Source organism: Lissotriton helveticus, chromosome 1_1, assembly GCF_964261635.1.
Source record: "Lissotriton helveticus chromosome 1_1, aLisHel1.1, whole genome shotgun sequence".
NCBI classification, from domain to species: domain Eukaryota; kingdom Metazoa; phylum Chordata; class Amphibia; order Caudata; family Salamandridae; genus Lissotriton; species Lissotriton helveticus.
This window is the reverse complement of record NC_136057.1, coordinates 1,186,954,810-1,186,976,388: the sequence shown is the minus strand read 5'-3', so window position 1 is coordinate 1,186,976,388 and position 21,579 is coordinate 1,186,954,810.

Sequence of the window (21,579 nt, the reverse complement as noted above, 5' to 3'; positions counted from 1 at the left end):
CTAGTAGATACGTTCCTAGACTCTCACTCTGAAGGTTAAGGGTTAGATTGTTTGAGTTACATTGGTTATGTGCATTTTCAAAATATGGGCAGCTACACAAAGTAAAAGTTTTAAGCTGTATAGCAAAAAATAGTGATCTTGTTCTTTTGTTCTTTTTGATTGGGAAAAACATTTTCTATTACTTTGTTTAAAAATCTATTATTTTAATTCAAAGGCTGAAAAATGTTTTGCTCTCTCTCTTTCTCTTGTTCCCTGTCTCTCTCTCTCTCTCTCTCTCTCTCTCTCTCTCTCTCTCCATGTCTTCTATCCCATTATGGGATGGAAGACAGAGAGAGAGAGACATTCACAATGCTTTGGTATCTCAAATCAAGGATTTAAAACTGTCAATGTATGCATTGTTTGGTGTGAATGTTTTAGCTATGTTTTGAGGCTTAAAAGTCATGACTCATATTTGGCCTAGTGGTTGAAGTCCAAGACTCTATATGAAAATTAAGAGTTTGGGTTTTGTCGTCTCAATAGTCGTGTGTGCTCAAATGTCTAGGTAGCTACGTAACATAAAATGTGCATGTTACATACTGAAAGGTGATCTTGTTCTTTTTACTTATGTTTTAGGACACCAGAGTCATGTGTGAATTAGTGGTTATGGTCCTAGACTCTCACTCTGAAGGTTAAGGATGTGAGTTTATGGTCACGTGCATTTTCAAATTCTGGGAAGCAGGAAAAATATTAAATTTTAAGTAGTATAGGGAATGGTAATCTCATTCTTTTTGATTGACAAAAACATCTTTCGTTTCACTTAGCCATAAATATCTAATTTTAAGTATATCATTCACCAAAGGCTAAAAAAACGTTTGTTCTCTCACTCTTCTCTCTCTTGCCCTCTCTCTCTCTTCTCCTCTACATCTCTCTCTCAAACTCTTTCTTCCTGTCTCTCTCTCTCTCTCTTCCACTTCACTCTGGGATGGAAGACAGAGAGAGAGAGAGATTCACAATGCAATGTTTTCTCAATATCAAGCATTTCAAACTGTCAATATATGAACTGTTTGGTGTGAATGCTATAGCTATTTTTTGAGGCGCAGATATCGGGAGGCATGTGTGGCCTAGGGGTTAAAGTCCAAGACTCTACCTCTGAAGTTTATGAGTGTGAATCTTGCAGTCTCCATGATCATGTGTGTCCTCAAATGGCAGGCAGTTATAAAACGGAAAATGTTTAAGTTATATCCAAACTGTGATCTTGTTCATTTTTTATTCGCAAATACATTTTTCTTTTAACTTTGTCCAAGCATATCACATTTTAAGTATATCATTCACCAAAGGATGAAAAAAGTGTCTTCTCTCTCTCGCCATCCCTCTATCTAGCAATCTCTCTCTTCCTGGCCCTCTCTCAATGTCTTCCATTACTTTCCTTTCTGAGATGGAAGTCAGAGATAAGGAGATTCACAATGCAATGTTCTCTCAAATCAAGTATTTAAAATGATGTACCAAAATGTTTTGTTCAAATGTTATACTTATATTTTCAAGCAGTCCACAGAAGAGTCATGTGTTGGCTAGCTGCTAAGGTCCTAGACTTTTGTTCTGAAGGATAAGGGTTTGAATCTTGGGGGGGCGATCATCATGTGTGTTTTTAAAACCTGGGTAGATACAAAAAGTAAAAGTTTTAAGTAGTATAATATTTGGTGATCTCGTTCTTTTTGATTGGCAAATACAGTTTTCTTTTCACTTTGTCCAAACATATCTCAGTTTTAGTATATCATTCACCAAAGGCTGAAAAAAGTTTATTCTGTTTAACTCACCCACGCCTACAAATCCCTCCACAACATCAGACTCAAATACCTCAACGAAAGAGTCTCTTCCCACGTAACCATAAGAAACCTCCGATACACCAACCTTGCCATAACAAAATCCCTACGCATCGCAGAACCAGAGCAGGTGGAAGAGCCCTCTCCTACATCGCAGACAAGGCCTGGAACGAGCTCCCTGTCAGCATCAGATGCTCTCCTACTCTGCACACCTTTAGGAAGAGCCTCAAGACCTAGCTTTTCGGCTGACTCTGAGCTGCACACCCCCCCCCCCCCCCAGCACCTTGATACCCTCACAGGTGAATAGCGCACTTTAAAAGCCCCCTGATTGATTGATTTGATTGCACTCTCTCGCCATCTCTCTCTACCTATCACCGCGTTCCTTGTTCTCTCTCTCAATGTTTGCATCCCATTCTAAGATAGAGGCCAGAGAGAGAGAGATTCACAGCAAAATGGTTTCTCAAATCAAGGATGTCAAACTATCAATGTATCAGATTCATTGGTGCATATCTTGAACATGTGTTTTGAGGAGTAATATGCAAGAGGCATGGGTGAGCTTTCATTCTGAAGGTTAAGGGTCAAGCTTGGGGTTTCATTGGTCATGTGAATTTCTAAATTCTGGACAACTTCAAAAAAGGAAGGTTTTAAATTATATTATGAATGGTGATATTGTTCTTTTTAATTGGCAAATACATTTTTCTTTTCACATTGTCCAAAAAGTCTAATTTTTAGTATGTAATTCACCAAAGGCTAAAAAAACGTTTGTTCTCTCTCTCCTCTCTCTTTCGCACTCTCTCTTTCTTTTCCTCTACAACTCTCTTTCAAACTCTCTCTTCTGTTCTCTATCTCTCTGTCTTCCATCCCTATTGGATCCCAATGTGATGGAAGACAGAAAGAGAGAGAGAGAGAGAGAGAGAGAGAGAGAGAGAGAGAGAGAGAGAGACAGAGAGAGAGAGAGAGACAGAGAGAGAGAGATTCACAATGCAAAGGTTTCTCAAATCAAGGATTACAAACTGTCAATATATAAAAAGTTACGTGTTGGTGACCGCAAACAAAAGTCATGTGTGGGCTACTAGCTAAAGTCCTAGACTCTCTCTGTGATGGTTAGAGGTATGAGTCTTTGTGTCTCATTGGTCATGTGCATTTTCAAATTCTGGTCAGCTAAAAAAAGTGAATCTTTTAAGTTATATAATGGATGGGGATCTCGTCCTTTCGATTGGAAAACACATTTTTCCTCTCTCTCTCTCTCTCTCTCTCTCTCTCTCTCTCTCTCACTCCATACTGAGATTGAATACAGCGATTGGTGCAAATGTTATAGTTTTGTTGAGGGAGATAACTCATTTAAATGCAAAATGTAATAAATTGCAGCTATTAGTGCAATGATTAACGGTCAACTAAAAATGTATTACACGTAGTTTAAAAGTACAGAAATACACTAAGCAGACATAGCTATTAGTACAGCCCTCAGAAACACTTAAATGCATGCCTTAATTTCACTACAACAGACTTAAAAGCTTGACCTTATTCTGACATGTTTAGAAATATTTGCCAAATCTGGAAAATGTTCTTATTAAATAAATGTTGAATGCTTTTTCTAAAGAAATATTTTATTGTGAGAACAAAACTTCCTATTTCTCATACTTCACATGTAATGCTCTAAATAGAAGAGTTGTTCATATTAAAACATTATTTCTTGTTCATATTAGGGAAATCCATTACTAAACAATATATTGCTAGCTAATGTTTCTTCTTTTATACAGTTCATTGTTTATACAATGGAAATTTAAATACAGTATGAACGTTTAAATACATTAGAAGGTTAGAATGTGATTGTTGCCTTTGGGAAAGGTTTATGAATCAAAGGTCTCATGTGTAGAGTATCAGTAACAATCTTCATGATAAAACTTTGCCAGCTTCACGTTATTTCGTGGGAAAGGAGGAGATGAACTAACTCACAGGCAGATGTTGCTGAATGATTGGATCTGAAGAGGAGAAGCCTGCTATACATTTGCAACATACTTTTTTCCATTTTTTATTAGTGTGTGCTCCCAATGCAGAATTATACAGTTCTTTCAATCACTCTTTCACCTACTCCCTTAACCTAGACTGACGGCTGTGGCTACCTCTGCCACTGCTCATCCCAAGATATTCTTGATTTAAAATACAGCATGCTATGGAAGTGTATGCTTATTTGCCTAATTGCTGAGACTCTATTGAGTTTCACGAACTGCTCACTATAGGAAGATCTGCTGCTTTAATTGAATTTTGAGCTTCATGCTTTCAAAATCTCACTCTTTTCCTTTGAACTTGAAACTCTCCAGAAGTTTTTATAAATCTAATTCTGGTCTTGTTCTTGAGAATAGGGTATTCTTCCGTTATGGAACTAGCTTGATGTATTATTTAATCATTTGTTCTAATCATACATTTATAAGATTTTTGTAAAGTTACTGTTAGTTGAATAAAAATAATTGTACTAATCTCTTATTGAGAAATAAACTTTTTTTAAATAGATTCAGACTCTCATCATTAACTGGATTTAGAATTGCACTTGTGGTCTAACTTAGTATGACGTTACGCAACGCAAACGCTGTCAACTAGTTTATGACAATAAATACTGGATACGATAACAAAACCACACTCGAAAAAAAGTATACACCTTGCACATGTTAAGTGTATTTCAATGGTACTGAGTGAAGACGAGACTACAAGCACCGTAAAAGAGTGCTTTGAGCTGTAGAAATAGAAATAATTCAAATATCGCGTGTTTAACATGTCTAATAATCATCTTTACTGATGGCTTAACAATGCTGATATGAAAATTCATAATATTATGCACTGATGATATATGTAAACTAATGTAAACTAAAGCTATATATGTATGCTCATGTGTCTCAATTTAATTATGCAGTGTGTGTGTAACAAATGTGAAAGCTATCTTTTAATGCTTCCATTGTTATGCACCATACAGATGATATAAAGGTTGGTGCAAAAGTGTTATAATACAACTTACATGAATGAAACTTTCTATGTAGATGCTTTACACTTATAAGAACCTAGATTTATTCAAACGATAATGATTATATGATTTATAGAATTATTTTACAAATAGGTACTTTGTGACTCATAGTAAGAGGCTATAATTAGGATTGAACATTTCTATGCAAGCACTGATGATGACTTATATTTCTTGCTTATTTGGATATGAATACTTTATTGAATGTATTATGCATTGGATCTAATTGCACATGTGTTTATTAATAAGAATCACATTACTTTACATGCATTAGATAACTTTCCCTTTAGTTTTGCATTCTACTTCATGGACTGATGTGAAAGGATTTTGTTTGCCTATTCATGTAACTTTTTCCGTTCTTTCACAGAACATTCCTAATTTCTAAAGGATACTTTTCGACACTTGGACATGGTTTTCTGTGTGAGAACCTGAACTTTAGACACTAGCACATGGAAAGCATAAATTGCTCTTTGTGGATTGACCTGTGTGCCCGGAAAAGACGATCAATTCCCATGGATGATAGGGGAAATCTCTCTAAAGTAACTTCTTCTGCACCTTGTGAGCGGAGAAAATCACATGGGTGACTGTCCGATGTGGGGTTATGGCTGATGTCACCGCCGGATGCAGCAAGTAGCACATTATTGAAAGACCTCTTTGTCAAGGGGGGCTGAGCAGAGCTTTTTCTGACACTCTCCCTTTTCAGACACCTGCAGATGCTGGCTCTCAGACTCTCGGACTGAGACATTCTTCACTTGGCAGCCAGATGTTGAAGTTGCTGATGCTGACTTTCCTTTCCCTAGCTACCTTTGGAACTCACATTAGTGAGGCTTGCTGATATTATTGACTTACCAGTCTTTGCAATTTTTCCTTGATCCTAACTGTGACCGAACTATATGCCTATGCTAAAGAACTGTCCTGAACCATCCTCCTGCCTCTATTGGTGGAAGGAATATCCCATTGCTTAGAGAACTTTACAGACTCTGTGGAGAAAATACTATGTTCCAGATTTCATTGAAGATTGTCTTTTGATGTATTTCTACTAATGTGTGGTGTTAAATTACATTTTGTAATTGCTTATCAAGACTTATGATTTATTGCCTGAATACTGATTATTGCTTTGAATTCTAAATTTTGAATACAACTACTAAATTTGACGATCATTGTCTTTGTCTTCTTTAAATCGTGACTTAAAATGCTCCTTACACAGAGACCATGCATACTATAACTCAAATTCTAATGTCTAGCGGAGCTAACCATAGATTATTCTCAGAATCCAGATTCTATCATTATTATTCCACCCCGCTACAGCAAAATGATTGGTTTGTGTGATTTTGGCCCGACTGAACTTGTTTAGGAGGTTCTGGATTCCTGTAGTCATCCTATATCTCTATAGCATGATCCTGAGAGTAATATACCTGAATTTGATTTCCAATTTGTGAGTTGGTTACCAATTAGATGGTCCTCATTGGGCAGCCTAGTAGACACCCTAGTTCCTCACCCAACAATGTGAAGAGCAAGGTCCATCAGAGGACCAAAGCCTCATGGATGTGAGTCGAGATCATGATTAAACAAGGTGAGGTAATCAGTAAATTGTCGAAAATGGTGTGTTATGGGCCCATTGACTAAAGATTGATTTGAGCATCCGCTGCAACAGACGCAATAGCTCCAAACTCAAAAAACGGTGGCAAAGGTCTGTCACCTGAAAAGAAAATATTCAGAGCTGGCGCAGAGCAGTGCTTAACCGTGTAAGTGATGGTAAAAAAAAGTTTAACCATATTATTTACATTGTGACCAAACTCTGCGCTGTGAATAGTCTGCAGGCTCTTCGTGAGTCTCCCTGGGCCCCTGGCACTCTTGGGTTGGTGGTTGAATTACTGCCTTCATTGGTGGTGGTTTTGGGCCCCCTTCTTGCTCTGGAGCATACAGGAGGCTTGTGAGAAAGGGATCTTGCATGAGCAGATGTTGACCACCCCAGCTATCCCAGACACACCAGAGCTGTATGTGGATGGCAGTGGTACTAGAACATGGCCAGGGGTAATGAAGGTTGGAAGCTGGACTAAGAGACTATAGGATTTTAGGGGGGCTTGGTAACTTTCTTCAAGGTGATTAGCCCCTCTGAGTCAGGGGTGTGAACCCTTACAGAACAAGCATTGGCATAGCCAATAGGTCTCGCATTTGGGACCTTATATATGTCATTAGCCGTGCAACAGTTGCTGTTGTTGCACCACGGATATTCTTCTGCATAACTAAATACTTATAGGGTCCCAAAAAGCGAGACCTTTTGGCTATGCCAACGGATGTTTGTTTTTTGTTGCTGTTTTGTTTAAGTTGCCAGACCTACAAAAGCTGGACATGGTTTTTGTTAACAGTTATTTGCATCAAATGAACTTGTTTTCATTGATCTGAATATTGTTTCCATTCTGGTTGTAGGAAGCAGTCATTCCCGGGGGCGTGGGGGCTGCCCATGCGCTGAACTTTGCAAATGAGAAAAAGCCTGGTGCAGGCGCAATTTACAAGTGTGGAGTGAGTGAGCCCTAGGCCTCATGGCTCACTCACATGGGAGTTCATGCACTGCACCTGCATACTCAGCATGGTTTAAGGAAACTCGACCCACTCCATCCCAGGCATCGAACACATATTTACCAAGAAACTCTGAGAAGAGCCTGCCTGCTGCACTGACGGCTGTTGGTGTGTGTGCCCAGTGGAAGCATGCACTGATGGCTGGTGGTGTGTGTGCCTGGTGGAAGCGTGCACTGACGGCTGGTGGTGTGTGTGCCTGGTGGAAGCGTGCACTGACGGCTGGTGATCTGTGTGCCTGGTGAAAGCGTGCACTGACAGCTGATAGTGTGTGTGCCTGGTGGAAGCGTGCACTGACGGCTGGTGGTGTGTGTGCCTGGTGAAAGCATGCACTGATGGCTGGTGGTGTGTGTGCCTGGTGGATGTGTGCACTGATGGCTGGTGGTGTGTGTGCCTGGTGGAAGCGTGCACTGACGGCTGGTGGTGTGTGTGCCTGTTGGAAAAGCGTGCACTGACGGCTGGTGGTGTGTGTGCCTGGTGGAAAAGCGTGCACTGACAGCTGGTGGTGTGTGTGCCTGGTGGAAGCGTGCACTGACAGCTGGTGGTGTGTGTGCCTGGTGGATGCGTGCACTGACAGCTGGTTGTGTGTGTGCCCGGCGGAAGCGTGCACTAACGGCTGGTGGTGTGTATGCCTGGTGAAAGTGTGCACTGACGGCTGGTGGTGTGTGTGCCTGGTGGGAGCGTGCACTGACGGCTGGTAGTGTGTGTGCCTGGGGGAAGCGTGCACTGATGGCTGGTGGTGTGTGTGCCTGTTGGAAGCGTGCACTGAGCGGCTGGTGGTGGGTATGCCTGGTGGAAGTGTGCCTGGTGAAAGCGTGCACTGACGACTGATGGTGTGTGTGCCTGGTTGAAGCAGGAGCATTCACAGCAATAGAAGACACAAATGAAACTGACGAAGAGGGAGGGGGAGAAGGGAGGGAGGAGTGCCAGCAGAGCAGCATTCACAGCGATAGAAGACACAAATGAAACTGAGGAAGAGGGAGGGGAGAAGGGAGGGCGGAGTGCGAGCAGAGCAGCATTCACAGCTATAGAAAAAACAAATGAAACTGACGAAGAGGGAGGGGAGAAGGGAGGGGGGAGTGCGAGCAGAAGAGCCTGATTACAGCAATAAAAACAGATGGCAGCTGTGCACGTGCACGCGCTCGTGAACGCAAGCTGTAGGTCAGCAAAAGCCTCTGGTGGCACTTTTAAAAGCCACTTACTAAATGTCTCGAAGAGATGGCATGCGCTGTCTCAGGCGAGACCTAAAAAAGAAGGGTGTATATGTAGAACTCAAGAAAGATGCACCATTTTATGAACACCGCAATTATGGGTGTGAATAAAATGGGAAGTGCACATCTGCAAGAAATCGACACAAATACTAATTGTAGCTTTGTAGCCCTCCAACAGCGCTCTGCTAATATTTCTGGATTTTAGCGCTTTAAAAATATGTGTTAAACCGAACTATTATTTCAGGCAGAACTATGAATCCGTTTCAAACACACACCTGATACTTGTTCCAAACATTTTGTGCACTGAGATGCTGCTGTGCTTAGAATTAACAAGAAGTTCAAAATTATCCTTCAAAACTCATAGAAATACAAAACACTCCTTTTATTGCAACGGTGCAGAAGAAACTGTTCTGTCGGCCAATTTAATTCGTTAATAAAAGGATTACAAGGATTGAAAACCAAGCACCAGCCCAAAGAAATCATATTTCACAATTCATTTAGCTGGCAAATTAGGCACATCTAATTTCGCATTATTTCTTTTTAAAGGCAGTATGTCCAGAGTCAGCTCTGAAAGTGTGAAATATGAGTTCAGTGTTTTTGTAAATGAAGAAAAAAACTATGTTCGCTTCAAGATTTCCACAGTATAAACCCCGTGTGCCTCTATTGGAGTCCGCCACTAAAGTCAGATAGGATTATTTTCCACCCAACCAGCATCCTTCTGTGACGGGAAGGTACAGACAATTAGATGTTCTTTGCTGGTTATAAAGTAAACACGTTTGGAGTCAAGATAACAAAGTAAGTGATGGACTTTTGGAATCCATAAACACACTTTCCAAGACTTTGGAGGGGCGCAATAGTAGAACATGATTATGGGCCAAATTCACAAGGCCTGCCCTGCTGTGAAAGGTTTCTCGAATTTGCTCCCTTATGTTTCCCTCTACATTTGGAGAACGTTTTTGTTCTTGTAGGAATTCACAAAAATCCACAGGAGTATTTTTAGAAATATACCACAGTTTAAAATTTCACAAACCTCTGTTGATTATTTCCCGTGGCAAATGTTCAAGTAAGGATGTATCCTTACTGCTAGAGGTGGACCTCGAAGAGGGGGAACCCTATACGAGTCTCGGCAAGGACGCTCAAGATCCTGTGATTCTGGGCAAATCACTTAATCTCCCTGTGCCTAACAAAAATGAATGTGTCCATCTGTAACGAAACTGGGAGCATACTATCTAAAAACGGCGTTAAAAGTTATCGCCGTTTCAGCGGCAGAAAACTGCCGCTAAAGCGGTGATAATGGGCTTGAGCAGGGCCGGCGCTAGGCATGGGCTGTGTGGGCAGCCGCCCAGGGCCTCACGCTCAGCAAAATACAGGGGGCCTCGCGCCCCTGTGAAAGGTCACACTTTCACAGCTCACTACAGGGCCCCCTGCCTCACCTGATCACATTACAGGTGGGGGAAGGTGCAAACAGAATGGGCACAACAGCTGGGCCAGTAATTATGTTGGCGGCGGGGCAGCGCCTCGGTTAAGTACCGGCCATTCTAGGCTCTGTTTGTGCATTTTGTATCCAGGCAACAGAGGCCCCTTTGTTTTTTTCAAGCACCAGCCGGACATAGGTAAGAGGAGGTGGATGAGGGGAGGAGGGAGCAGCCAGATCAACTGGCTTTTGTTATACTTCGAATCTTGGTAGGGCAGTGTCTCGTATCTTAATTGAACAGCTAAAGTTTAGTAATAACATTACTCCTAGCTCGATAAATTAAACGCAATTCATTTATGCAGAAGCAATATTTGACTTGTACTGATCTGACACAGGGGGGCAGTATTACATACAAAACGAAAATATATTTACTGTTCTTGTTGCCATCTAAGCTAGGTACAGCTACAATTGAAGCACACCCCTTCAGCTGAGGTTTTTTTTTTTTTGCACTCTGATGAGCTCTCGGCTGTGTCTTGGGAAGTGCCTTGTTACGGTTTGAAGGCCCAGGGGAGGGGGGCCCCCTCCCAGGGCCTCATAGGACTAGATCGAGCTGCAAGGTCATGGTGTGGGGGCCCCCTTCCCTGGGCCTTGTAGCCTTCGGTGTCTGTTTCAGAAAGCGCAGAAAGAGTGTAAGTTTTAAGCAGGACTCATTCATATATTGGTGATACATTCGGCAAGTCAGTGAAGGTGGCAATGCATGCCTCCAATGAGCCTGTCCTGGACTACAAAATTGTTATCATCTTCGTAATGTGGGCATTGTAGCCATCGGTGGCTATTGGGAAGGAAGCAGAGATGTGAAAAAGTAAGTGAAGCAAAATCAGTTGCAGTGGAAACCACGTTCATAAATTACTAGTAGAACGCAACAGCACCTTGCCGTTTAAGTATAGTGGACCTTTTAAACAAGCATTTGCAATGCAATAGGTCTCGCATTAGGAAAGTTTGAGCTATTGGTCTTGTAAATGACAATTTTTTTATTTATGTGTTGGTTTTAAAAATAGCTAAATTAATAGCTTTGTCATTTACAATGCCAATAGGTATAACTTTTGCAAATGTGACACCTATAGCATTTGTAATGCAACATGTTTTGTATTTACGTGACTTAGATGTATTGATATTACAAATAACAATGGCTTTTAATTTTTTTAATTAATTAATACTTAAATAAAAGTGATTGTAATTTATAATGGCAATAGCTTAAACTTTTGTAAATAACTTTTGTGAAGATTATGTTCAGTATATTTTATTGTGACGAAAATCCAAGAACAGAAGTGAAATATTAACATCTTTTTGTGACATTTGTAATAAAGCTTGAAACATTGAGAGAACATATTTGAACCAGTTGTTGTTGAATGGTTGCACAGATTGATGCTGTGATGGAGCGTAGTGATGTTGTGGTGGCGACGAGTGATGCTGTGGCGTTCAGTGATGCTGTGGTAGCGCATAGTGATGCTGTGGTGCCCCTGAGTGATGCTGTGGTGGCCCTGAGTGATGCTGTGGAGGCCGTGAGTGATGCTGTGGAGGCCATGAGTGATGCTGTGGAGGCCCTGAGTGATGCTGTGGAGGCCCTAAGTGATGCTGTGGTGGTGCATAATGATGCCGTGGTAGCGCATAGTGATGCTGTGGTGTTCCAGAGTGATGCTGTAGTGTTCCAGAGTGATGCTGTGGTGGTGCTGAGTGATGCTGTGGTGGTGCTAGCTGTGGTGGTGCTTAGTGATGCTGTGGTGGTGCTGAGTGATGCTGTGGTGGTGCTGAGTGATGCTGTGGTGGTGCTGAGTGGTGCTGTGGTGGTGCTGAGTGATAATGTGGTGGTGCTGAGTGATAATTTGGTGGGACTGAGTGATGCTGTGGTGGCGCTGAGTGATGCTGTGGTGGCGCTAAATGATGCTGGGGTGACGCTGAGTGATGCTGTGGTGGTGCTGAGTGGTGCTGTGGTGGTGCTGAGTGATGCTGTGGTGGTGCTGAGTGGTGCTGTGGTGGTGCTGAGTGATGCTGTGGTGGTGCTGAGTGATGCTGTGGTGGTGCTGAGTGATGCTGTGGTGGTGCTAGCTGTGGTGGTGCTTAGTGATGCTGTGGTGGTGCTGAGTGATGCTGTGGTGGTGCTGAGTGATGCTGTGGTGGTGCTGAGTGGTGCTGTGGTGGTGCTGAGTGATAATGTGGTGGTGCTGAGTGATAATGTGGTGGGACTGAGTGATGCTGTGGTGGCGCTGAGTGATGCTGTGGTGGCGCTAAATGATGCTGGGGTGACGCTGAGTGATGCTGTGGTGGTGCTGAGTGGTGCTGTGGTGGTGCTGAGTGATGCTGTGGTGGTGCTGAGTGGTGCTGTGGTGGTGCTGAGTGATGCTGTGGTGGTGCTGAGTGATGCTGTGGTGGTGCTGAGTGATGCCAAATAAGATCAATAGTACTGCGATGTCGCTTTCTGTGATGTCACTTCTTGTAATGCAATATGCAATTAGGGGGACCTCGCATCTTCCCTTTCGCCCGGGGCCTCGGAAGGCCTAGAACCGGCCCTGGGCTTGATAATATGTCCTTGAGAATTCCAATAGAAGTAAATGTTCTGGTGTGAACATGGGATTCTCCAGGGCATATTATCAAGCCCATTATCGCCACTTTAGCGGCAGTTTTCTGCCGCTAAACTGGCGATAATTTGAACGCCATCCTTGATAACATGCCACTATGTGCGCATGTAAGGCGCTCTGATAACTGATATCCTCGGGTCTAGTTCGCGTTATATAAAACTCTCTTTAAAAAAGTATGTGGGATGTGCGTGGCTACGATGGCGGCCTGAGAGGACGCTGACTCGTTTGGCTTCCCGGCCCTGAGCACTGTTTAGCCCCTTCCTATGTCCGCAAATCCCATGGAAAAGCAGGCGCCTTACCCCGCTGAGCTGAGGTTCCTGGCGCTGCACCTTTCGCTGAGGAACAATCACGGAGGCGGCCCCGGGAGTCACATTGCCCCCGGAGCACGAGACCCGGTCCGGAGCTGCGGCGAAATGGCGGCGGAGCACTAAGGAGGCAGATGCTGCGCTTTGGCTGTGGACGCTCTGCCGCGGGTCGGCGGCGGAGCACAGAGCGACTGGCGTGGAGGCCGGGACCCGGTGCAGAAAGGTGGGTCCCGGTGCAGCGCGTGTGAGTGCCGGCAGTGGAGGTGGCTGCGGCCAGTGTCACGCCCAGCCGGGAGTCGCGAAAATTGAGGCCCTGGCTCCGGGCCAATGGAAAGTGGAGAAGCACGAGCCCGCCGGCACCCGGAAGCAGTTGGGGGGTCCTGTGCGGCGGGCCATATTGAGCAGCCCTGTCCTGGCGTTGTGGAGCTGACCCCCAGTGCTCGCTCGCCTGTGGAGTGCTTGGTGCGAGTCTGCCGAGGTCGACGCGGGCGGAGCTGCTAGCCACGAAAATTGAGGCCCAGGCTTTGGGGCCTACTCGGACCGGACTGCCAGTCCGGCGCTGACGGTGGGGAGGACGAAGATTGCCCCAGCGCTCCTGAGGAGCTTTGCCAGACCGCGCCAAGGGCGCGGACCGCCCTACAGATTGCACTGCCCGGGTGGAGGGTTGGTGCCCCAGAGGTGAGGAGGGGCACGGAGGGAGCGGAGGTGCCCAGCAGCAAGCCACAGCTCGGACCGGTCGGGTTCGGCGAGGGTGCCCCGGAAGTGAGTGGGGGGGTAGTCCCCTTGCAGAGTGGCCCCCGCTAGAGTCACCGATTACTCGGAAGAGGCCCGATTGCACTCTGAGTCACCTGGACGCCTCGGGGGTGCACACTTGTCACAGCAGGCCCCGTCTGGGAGGGCGGGCCCACCTGACCCATCGGGGGTAAAGCGACCGAAGCAATATGGCCAACATGGGACGCAGGGGCGGCCGCACCATCACTGACATGCTGGTCAAAAGCACCCCAAAAGGGGAGAAGAGTCCATCACTCCCGGCAGCGCCGACCAGCACCCCAGGGCAGGAGGATGGAGGGGCCCCTATCACTAAGGCCTGCCTGGAGTCGCTCTTTAACTCCCTATGGGAGGACTTTCAGACCCTAAAACAAGACCTGGCCGGGTAGCAGCGCAAACTTCGCCGAGATGTGGACAGTTTGGGGTAAAGGGTGGCAACTGTTGAGGAGGCGGACCACTCTCGGAGCGAAGAAGTAGAGCTTCTGCAGCAAGAGGTCCTCCGCCTCCGGGAACAACAAGTGGACCTCCAAGCGCACGCGGAGGACCTCGAGAATCATTCTCGGAGGAACAATATACGGGTCCGGGAGTGCCATCTAAGGGGGAGGGGAACAGTGTCACTTGCTACTTGCTGGGATTGTTAAGGGAGATCCTAGGCGAACCTGCTGAATTTGACATTCGCATAGACAGGGCGCACAGAGTTGGCCTGGCGCGCCGAGCGCCGGCCCCCGCGCCGGACATCTTGGCCTTTCTGCTTGACTTTCCCTTGAAGGAACGGATTCTGAAAGAAGCACGCCAGAAGCAGCCTCTCCAATTCCAGAGATATCCTGTGGCCCTGTTCCAAGACCTCTCGGCCATCACCTTGCAAAAGAGGAAAGCCTTCCGGGTGGCCACGGCGTTCCTGCGTGATAATGGTGTTCCCTATTCTTGGAGCCACCCCTTTAGGTTAATCTTTAAATGGAAGGGGACCCTGCACTAGCTCTGCTCGCTCCGGGACACTTGCGCCCTGCTGGGCATCGCCCTTGAGGAGGACGAGCACAAAGAAAAGGCTTCGCGGCGACCATCGCAGGAGGGATCTACGCAACACTCACGAGGCGGATGACAACGAGTAGGGCGTCAACGCTCCCCCTAGGTGGACCTTAAACCAGATCCGGCGACAATGGCTCAGGGACAGGCGGCGGCCATACAGGAGGTGGTCAAGGACACAACAGCCCCGCACTGAGGCAGCATCAACAGGGTATTTCCTTCATCGCACTGCGTCCACACGGGCAGGGGGGACGGGCGGGGGGGCCAACGAGGTTGCCACGGCCACACGCTCCTCGACACTAAGTTTCTACGGGCCTGGACTGTGTACCGATAGGCCTGGGACTATGGTTTGTGTTTTGACTCACATTGGGGGTTTTCTGGTTGGGGTTAGGGGGGGAGAGGCGGGCGATGGGCATTGGGGCCTGGGGGGGAGTTCGGGGGGCGGGGGAGTGGGGACAGGGGGGGACTGGGGGGGGTTGGTTGGGAGTTGGCGAAGGGGGTAGGGGTGTCCAGTACTCAATGTTTTGACTCTAATCCCGGTTGCTTCACTCGCGCAGGGCGAGGGGTTCCCTGCGCAACACACTATCCCGTGCGGCTACACCCAGCCAAGTCGGTCCTCATATACTAGTGCTACCAGATCTGCCATAGGGTATGCCTCCCACCACCTGTAAGGTACTGACCATCAATGTGCGGGGCCTCAACAACCCCGTCAAACGACGAGCGATCTTGTCATGCCTGGAAAACGCGCACGCAGACATATGCCTCTTGTAAGAAACTCACTTATTAGCACGAGATTGCCATCGGCTGCGCTCCCGCAAATTCCCCACACAGTTCTTCTCCTCTGCTCCGGCCAAGACGGCGGTGGTAGCGATCCTGGTGGCGCGACATTTCAAGGGGGAGGTACTCCACAAGAGCGAGGAGATTAAGGGGCGGCTGCTTGCCTATCGCTTTACCCTTAGGGGTCTCACGTTCACGGTGGGGTCAGTGTATGCCCCTAACGAGAGCCAAGAACAATTCCTCCACTCGGCCATCACCGACATCACAACCACGCCCGACAGACACATTATACTAGGGGGTGACCTAAGCTTAGTCTTCGATAATGTACTAGACAGGTCGAGCCACCGCACACATCAGGTAGGGGCGCTCTCCCCCGGAGGCGCTGAACGGCTGAGGGATTTAGACCTCCACGATCTCTGGTGCACGCACCATCCTCGAGATATAGAATACTCCTACTACTCTAACGCACACAAAACTTATGCCAGATTGGACTACCTTCTAACCTCAGGGCCAACATGCGCACTTAGGACCTCGACAGAGATAGGAGTTATTTCACTCTCTGACCATGCACCAGTCACCTCCACGCTCACTTTGCCACCTACATCTTACCCCCGAGAGTGTGGCGCCTTCGGGACACGTTATTGCATAGGAAGGATACGATAAAGCACATTCAAGGCGCAATCGAAGATTACCTCTCCCACAATGCCAACCCCGATACATCTCTTGCGACGCAGTGGGCAGCGTAGAAGGCCGTCCTCCGCGGGGAATTTATAGCCCTGTCCTCAGCCAAAAACAGGGACAGACAGCGTAAACATGACGAACTCACGCAGCGCGTTCATGAATTAGAACAAATGCACCAGAGGACAGGGGCCCCTAGAATCTGGAAGCAACTAAAGGCCATGAGACACCAGCTGTCAGCCCTGGACATGGACCGTGCAGAATTTGCGGCCCTGAGGTTGCGGCATGCATATTATACAGGAGGGGACAGGTATGGTCGCCTGTTGGCGAATCGGTTGTGGGTTACGCGTCAGCAACAAAAGGTTAAAGAGATTATCCGACCCGACAGGGTTGGTGTCTCGGACGACGCGGACATTGCGGAGGCCTTCTGTAAGTTTTATGCTTCTCTCTATACGGGTGATCCACCGAATGGTCCAGAGGCTGCAGCCTACCTAGACTCGGTCCCACTCTCCTCACTGATTACAGCTCAAGCAGAACACCTAGAGAGGGACATCCGGTGGAGGAGGTGATCACCGCTATCTCCAGGCTCAAACTCGGGAAGGCGCCGGGGCCGGATGGCTTCCCAGCTATTTTTTATAAGAAATTTTGCACCACCCTAGCTCCGCTCCTCGCTCGCCTATTTAACACGTTTTCTAAACCCCGCGTGATACCCCCCTACCTCCTGCGGGCTTCCATAACGGTCATTCCCAAGCCAGGGAAGGACCCGACCAGATGCGGGGCCTATCGACCGATATCATTACTAAACGTAGAGCTCAAACTCTATACAGGGATTTTGGCAGCCCGCCTAGAGCCCCACCTACCAGGCCTAATAGACCCAGATTAGGCCGGCTTTATTCCGGAGCGTCAGACGGTAGACAACACGAAGCGCATCACGCATCTGATAGAAAAAGCCACCCGCCTTCCGGGAGAGAGTCTAATGCTGGCGGTGGACGCCGAAAAAGCGCTTGACCGAGTCCATTGGCCCTATCTAGACATGGTTTTAGCAAAGGTAGGGATTTGTGAGAAATTCCGCAACCTCATTTTTAACTGTTACAGATCCCCTACTGCAGTGATCCGGGTAAACGGATATAGCTCGGCCAGTTTTAGCATTGAGAGGGGCACGAGACAGGGGTGCCCGCTCTCACCCCTCTTATTCGCCTTATACATGGAGCCTTTTGCCCAACGCGTGCGTCAGAACCGAGAGATCACAGGGATAAAGTTTGGGGGGTTTACGCATACCGTCAGACTCTACGCAGAAGATATATTGCTCTCCTTAGACAGTCCACGAACTGCTTTGCCAGCCTGTATGGCGGAACTGGACGCATTCGCCAAAGTGGCAGATTTAAAAATGAACCCGGACAAGTCGCTTGCCCTGGACCGATCGCTCTCTCCCTCCACGAGAACTTATTTACAAGGCTTATTTCCCATCCAATGGGCATCAGGCACAATCCCATACCTGGGGATCCAGCTGGCCCCCTCACTTACCACTATGGCGGTGGCGAACTACACAGCACTCCGCGGGAAAATACGAGAGGAACTAGGACGCTGGCGACACTTCCCACTCTTCTGGCTAGGTAGGATTGCGGCAGTTAAAATGACTATCTTACCCCAAATTCTCTATCTCCGGCTGGATACAACAAACACAAGCCGAGCTTGCCCAATTCATCTGGCAGGGTCGGAAACCTCGAATGTGGAGGGCACTAGTCACCCTGGCCCCGGAATCCGGAGGTCTGGGAATACCGGACCTGCACAATTACTATCAGGCGGCGCAATTGCGCTACCTGGTGGAATGGAGCAAGTGGGAGTCGGAGAAACACTGGCTCTTCCAGGATCAGGCTGTAGCAGGCCGGCCACTGCAGGAAATCCCCTTTCTCCGGAAGGGCCAAAGGCCTGCCAATTTGTATGCCTCATTCATCACACGCATCCCTATGGAGGTGTGGGATGCCACTAGCCTTATACACGGCCTCACAACTTTCCCATCCCCGCTCACACCGCTGGTAGATAACCCAGACTTTACACCAGGCCTGGAGAAATCGGCCTTTGCGCATTGGAGGCCGGCGGGTTGCCGCTTTCTCTACCACATCTATAGCCCGGAAAGAGTGCTTCCATTTACCCATTTTAAACAAGAGTATACCTTACCAGAGACAGACCGGATGTGGTACCTTCAAGTTAGACACTGGGCACTTCAGCCGCAGGTGCGGACAGACGCAGACAGACGGTTTTTACCATATGAACGATGGCTTCTGTCTCGCACCTCAAATGCTAAACTCATATCTGACCTATACAAAATGCTGCAGACACCACAGACACACATCTATAACTCAGGCAGGGAACTGTGGGAAAGAGAGCTGGGCAGGACTTTTAGCAATAAAGAGTGGGAAAAGATTTCATACAGGGCACGACACTCCGCATACCACATAGGACTTACAGAGACACTCACGAAAATAACAACATATTGGTATTACACTCCGGAATGCTTACATGAGATGGACAGTAGCAAAGAGAACCTCTGCTGGCGAGGCTGCGGCCAGGTTGGCAACCTAGTCCACCTGTTGTGGGAATGCAGCCATCTTCAAGCGTACTGGACACAGGTGCTGGATGATGTAGACAAACACTTCCAAACAGAGCTACCGCGCTTTCCAGCATACTTGCTGTTAGGGCTACCTAACCCACTCACATACCCCTTGCGATCTCGCAGAGGCCACCAAATATCCATTGCACTAGGCTCAGCAGTACAAAACATCCTCGCACACTGGCGCACTGACACAGTCCCTTCCTTCACCGACTGGCTGCACAAGTTGAGGCATGTGCTGGGCATGGAAAAACTATAACTCGCCTTGGCGGGGTAGGGGGATCAGTATGAGGAGCTCTGGCAACCATTTAGATCACTCTTGATCACAGAATTCAGGGAACTCACCTGTCCCAGGTACCTCCGGCTGTTGAGGCTCACGGAGCCGCAAGAGACAGATCCCTAAGAGCGGAACTGGAGGGAACAGACCAGCGGATAAGCGAGAACGGGAACCTAGGGAAGGTTGTGAGCACTGCACGGGGGGAAGGTGGGGAGGCCGGGGGAAGTTCTTCTTTTGTCACTATCACCTAGCCCGGCATTTCAGCGGCTGGGGGTTTCTACAACTATACCTTGGAGACTGCAACGTACCTGCATTGAACCCCATTTGCTTTAATGTCTTTTTGCCTGTGTATGATCCGAAGGTGATTGTTGTACTTATTGCCTTTCCTTTTGATGACATTTTCAATAAAAAAGAGTTAAACCATAAAAAAGTATGTGGGAAATCTGTCTGAGCGAAACAGAGGGAACGGCGCATTTGCACAATCAACTATTACTATTTTATTCTCTATGTGGCAAATACTTATTCCTGTGATGAAACTCCTTTACTCAGTCCATCCTCAAGAAACGGGGGAGGGGGTGTTCCCCAAATCAACTTTAATCGGCTGTCCCACAGGCGTCTGCATTTGCGGTTGCTCCATTCATTGTGTGACCTGACAAATCGCACTTCCATGCTCCATAACCCTAAGCGCTTATAACCACGACCACACATCTGAAATGCGACTATTCCTCATTCTGTGAAATAGAATGCACTACTAGAGAACCCAAACCCCTATTTTTGAAAAAGTAGTTTCTACTTCGGTGCTGAAAAACGTTTGTGACAGTTGAGATTGTAAAGTGCAGGTAACAAAGTAAGATACATTTTATTTTAGCCATTTGTTGTATTTATTGGTTTGGGTAGTGGTTGTGCATCCTTGAGGATGCTTTAGAGGTAAGCAGGGCAGGGTTACAGAAAGAGTATAATTGAATAATTAGCATACACTGTGAGTTATGGGAATCGGTGGTTTCTGAAGTCAGTGTTGTCAGCTTAAGTGTGGACCAAGACCTTGGTGGAACTTGCATGTCTTCGGGGACTTCCTACGTTCTGGGTCATTGTCTTCTGTGTAGAGGTCACAGGTGGTGAGATCTAGAGGGAGGCATCTTCATCATGGGACCACCGGCCACCAAGCCTTTGGTTCTCGTGGAATGCATGGAGGGCATGATTTATCGCAGCAGATCTGATGCACCTAGTCGACTGGTACCATATCTTAGTAGGATTAGTCCCACAGTAAACTGATTGACCTCCTGCTGCTTCACTTATTAGGTTCTGTCGGACCGAAATACCCAGTGATTTAGTATTTCAATATTATTTTTTGTGTACTTCGTCCCTAATCAGGATACAAAGATAGCAATATTTATATCAAGACCATACCCAGGGACACAATCCCTTCTTATATGAACCAACTATTTAAAATCTCTTAGGAACCAAGATCAAATTGTTGTACCTATGAGATTATTGTATATGTAGTTGTCTTTGTCAATAAGTATATGAATTAACAATTTTACTTGTTGTTTTAATTGTGTATCATTTCTTGCACAAAGTGTATGTGTCAATTATGTTTTAAGTGTGTTTTAGGGACAGCATCTGGAGTAATTTGTGTTTCAAATTCAAAATATGAAAGTGTTTGAGTAAAAAGTTCACTTTCATTTTTTGTCTTGTGGTCAGTGTATTTAATTGTCTTGATATAAATATTGGTATCTTTGTATCCTGATTAGGGACGAAGTACACAAAAAATAATATTGAAATACTAAATCACTGGGTATTTCGGTCCGACAGAACCATCATTATTCAATTCACTACCCGCCCAGGTTCTGAGGGTTATAGGGTCACCCCATTACATGTAATGGGCTTCACTTATTAGGAGCACCCTTATTAGAAGCTGGTAATGAGGGCATTCATTTTCAGACACGTCCTGTGGCAGAAGCACTGTAAAATGTGGCAGTGCTGTGGAAGTGTGCACAGGAGAGAAAGGCCAAAAGACCTTGCAGCATAGACTTTTAACAGGGGCAGGAATGCTCGTGGCCAGTGGCGTAGCAAGGTCAGGTGGTACCCGGTGCGGAAAATTTCTTGTCACCCCCGGCTTGACGAATAAAAAAACACTATCATTGGTGTAAGAAAAGCATAACATTTGTAGAGGTCTCCCTCAGTTTTTATTGCTTTAGATTACTAGCTTGATAACTCTGTGTGCTATCACACTGCCAAACACAGTGACAGTATTTGTGATTTTCCTCTAAAGCAAGTACAATTGGTTTCACCTAATTGTCTTAACTCTTTAGTAAAGCCCTGGTAAATTGGTGCATGAATTACACCAGTGGAGTGGAGGTCAAATGTTATATGTTGGCTGTGGTGTGTACCTACATCACCCACATATATGACTAAAGAATATAGCACCAGAGAGCATCACTGAGCTCTGTCTGGACTGCATTTCAAACATATTAAAGTACAGAAAGCAAA